The sequence below is a fragment of the Tupaia chinensis genome, unplaced genomic scaffold, assembly GCF_000334495.1.
Source record: "Tupaia chinensis unplaced genomic scaffold, TupChi_1.0 Scaffold138400_1, whole genome shotgun sequence".
NCBI lineage: Eukaryota > Metazoa > Chordata > Mammalia > Scandentia > Tupaiidae > Tupaia > Tupaia belangeri.
The window spans coordinates 145,557-149,511 of record NW_006198297.1 but is presented as its reverse complement, the minus strand read 5'-3'; the positions used below and the strand labels follow the sequence as shown (position 1 = coordinate 149,511).

The 3,955-nt window shown below is 41.3% G+C and overlaps 1 pseudogene; it reads left to right on the top strand.

The window, feature by feature from the left end:
* The first annotated feature begins 332 nt into the window (after window positions 1-332).
* On the top strand, window positions 333-3,555 carry LOC102502898 (vacuolar protein sorting-associated protein 35-like; annotated as a pseudogene).
* Window positions 3,556-3,955: the final 400 nt, after the last annotated feature.

Sequence of the window (3,955 nt, the reverse complement as noted above, 5' to 3'; positions counted from 1 at the left end):
ATGTACCTGCCAATGCAGTGTTTAAGCACTGCACCATAGGGCCGGCTCCACTCATACATTTTTTTTTTTTTAAATTTTTGCTATACAGTGCATGTGCTCACCAGAGAAAGTTGAGGAAAGGGAATGGTAAGGGAGAAAGCTAGCCATCTTCTGTTCCCTCTACTCATATATATTTTTTTAAAGTTTCTTTCTGGGGTCAGCAGGTGACGTAGCGGTTAAGGCACTGGATTCCCACATGGCTGACTGGGTGGTTTGAGTCCCAGACCTGGCGGCTTGAAAAATACGCTGGGAGCATGGGATAGGTGTTGCCTGCTGCAGGCTGTGGAGTTGCCATGCCTACAACACAGCAGTCACCTCAAGATGAGCAGGAGAAGATCTTGGATGAAGCTATACAGGCTGTGAAGGTCCAATCATTTCAGATGAAGAGATGTCTAGACAAAAATAAGCTTATGACTCCTCTGAAACATGCTTCTAATATTCTTGGTGAACTCCGGACTTCTGTGTCATCGCCAAAGAGCTACTATGAACTCTGTATTGCTATTTATGATGAGCTGCACTACTTGGAGGTCTACCTGATGGATGAGTTTGCTAAAGGAAGAAAAGTGGCAGATCTCTATGAACTTGTACAGTATACTGGAAACATTATCCCAAGGCTTTATCTGTTGATCACAGTTGGAGTTGTATATGTCAAGTCATTTCCTCAATCCAGGAAAAATATTTTTAAAGATTTGGTAAAAATGTACCATGGTGGGGGCCAGCAGGTGGCATGGTGGTTAAGGGCGCTGGATTCCCACATGATCGACCATGGTTCAAGTCCCTGACCTGGTGGTTTGCTTTCTCATTTTCTCTCTCTCTCTCTCTCTGTCTTTCTCACTCTGTTCATCTCTGGTCAAATGAAAATAAATAAATAAATAAATAAATAAATAAATAAATACAAAATAATTCTTTAAAAAAAGAAAAGAAATGTGCTATGGTGTGCAACATCCTTTGAGAAGTCTATTTCTTCAAAATTATCTTCTCCAGTGTACTAGAAACATCTTACCTGATGAAGAACAGATGAAGAAACAACTGGTGGATTTTGTACTACTCAACTTTACAGAAATGAACAAGCTTTGAGTGTGAATGCAACATCAGGGACACAGCCAAGATAGAGAAAAAAGAGAATGAAAAAGAAAAAAAAAACTGAGAATTTTAGTGGGAACAAATTTAGTGCGCCTCAGCCAGTTGGAAGGTGTAAATGTGGAACATTATAAACAGATTGTGTTGACTGGCATACTGGAGCAAGTTGTGAATTGTAGAGATGCTTTGGCCCACGAATAGCTCATGGTGTGTATTATTCAGGTTTTTCCCAACGAATTCCACCTCCAGACTTTGAATCCTTTTCTTCATGCCTGTGCTGAGTTACACCAAAATGTTAATGTGAAAAACATAATCATTGCTTTAATTGATAGATTAGCTTTATTTGCTCATCGTGAAGATGGACTTGGAATACTAACAGATATCAAACTTCTTTTTAAGAATTATTTTATTTAACTCCATTTATTCATTTATCTATTCCAATTTGTCCAGAAAGGGACAGAGTGAGAGAGCAAGAGAGAAAGTGAGAAAGCAAGCTGCCAAGTCCGGGACTTGAACCACAGTCGGCCATGTGGGAGTCCAGTGACCCCAAACACCATGCCTCTTGCTGGCCCCCAGATATTAAACTTTTTGACATATTTTCGCAGCAGGTAGCTACAGTGATACAGTCTAGAGAAGACATGCCTTCAGAGGATGTTGTACCTTACAAATCTCTCTCATTAATATTGCCATGAAATGTGTATATATATATTTTTTCTTGGAGAGGTTTTTTTATAGGGCGCGTGTGCTTGCCAGAAAGACAGAGAGAGACAGTCTTGAAATTACAACCTTTCACCCACTCTTTGAGTACTTTGACTATGAGTCAAGAAAGAACATGAGTTGTTATGTGCTTAGTAATGTTCTGGATTATAACACAGAAATAGTTTCTCAAGACCAGGTGGATTCCATAATGAATTTGGTATCCACGTTGATTCAAGATCAGCCAGACCAGCCTGTAGAGGGCCCTGATCGAGAAGACTTTGTTGACAAGTAGAGCCTGGTGGGCCGATTCATTCATCTTCTGCGGTCTGCGGATCCTGATCAATAGTATTTGATTTTAAACATAGCACGAAAACATTTTGGAGCTGGTGGAAATCAACAAATTCGCTTCAGACTACCACCTTTGGTGTTTGCAGCTTACCAACTGGTTTTATGATACAAAGAAAATTCTTTTTTTTTTTTGGAGAGGTTGTTTTGCTATTGGGCACATGCGCTTCACCGAAAGCCAGAGGGAGACAGAAAACGAGAAATCACCCCAAGTGGGGGATGGCCACGCTGCAACCCCTTCTCCTCTATTCTCCTCTTGGGATCTTGGACATGCACGCACACATACCCAGTGTGAGTTTAAGCCACCGGGTCTGGGACTCAAACCTCGGTCGATTACATGGGAGTCCAGCGACACAGCCATTACGCTAACTGCTGGTCTCAATACAAAGAAAATTCTAAAGTGGATGACAAATGGGAAAAGAAATGCCAGAAGATTTTTTTCATTTGCTCACCAGACTATCAGTGCTTTGATCAAAGCAGAGTTGGCAGAATTACCCTTAAGACTTTTTCTTCAAGGAGCACTAGCTGCAGGATAAATTGTTTTTGAAAATCATGAAACAGTAGCATATGAATTTATGTCCCAAGCATTTTCACTGTATGAAGATGAAATCAGTGATTCCAAAGCTCAGCTGGCTGCTATCACCTTGATCACTGGAAACTTTGAGAGGATGAAGTGTTTCAGGGAAGAGAATCATGAACCCTGAGGACTCAGTGTGCTCTTGCTGCATCCGAACTTCTGAAGAAACCTGATCAGGGCAGAGCTGTGAGCACCTGTGCATATCTCTTCTGGTCCGGCAGAAACGCAGACAAAAATGGAGAGGAGCTTTATGGAGGCAAGAGGGTAATGGAATGCTTAAACAAAGCTCTAAAAATAGGGGACTAGCAGATGGCGTAATGGTCACGTCGCTAGACTCCTACATAGTCCACCACGGTTTGAGTCCCGGACCCAGCAGCTTAAAACTCATGCCGGGTGCGTGTACATGCATGCCCAAAATCCCGAGGAGAGACTAGAGTAGAAGGGACTGCAGTGTGGCCATCCCCTCTAGGGGGTGATTTCTCACTTTCTCTCCCTGTCTCTCTCTGTCTCTACAGTGAGTGCACGTGCCCTATAGCAAAAAAAAAAAACTTTGGAAAAAAAAAAAGCTCTAAAAAGAACAAATCAATGCATGAACCCCTCTCTACAAGTGCAGCTTTTTATAGAAATTCTGAGCAAATATATCTATTTTTATGAGAAGGAAAATGATGTAGTAACAAGAAGACCTCTCAAATCTTGAGTTCAAGTGAAGAAACAGAACAGATTAACAAACATTTTCATAACACTCTGGAGCTTTTGGTTTGAGGAGGGAATCATCAAAGTCTGAGGAGCCAATTTATGAAGGTCTCATCCTTTAAAAAGGAAATGTTAACGGATGGGAAAGTGTTGAGCTGCGTTGTGAAATCCTTGGTTCTTTGCAAAGGTCCAGATCACTAAAATGAGAGATCTGTCCCTAGGCGCAAAATGAAACTGCAACAACAAATGAAGTAGAAAAGAAGATTTAATAGAATAGAAAAGAAAGGAAAGGAAAGAAAGGAAGGAAGTACACCAAAAAAGGTTCTTGGGCGGGCAGATTGCCAGGTGGCAACTGCGCTTGGTACTAGTTAACCGTTATTTTTAATTACTAGGGGTCATGAATATTCATTAGTGGGAGGCCCCTTACACTGCTTATGTTCTTCCTTTAAATTTGAATACACGCATTCTTTTCCTGCACCTGCGCACCTTCCTCACAGGTAAAGAATGAGGAACTTGATCACC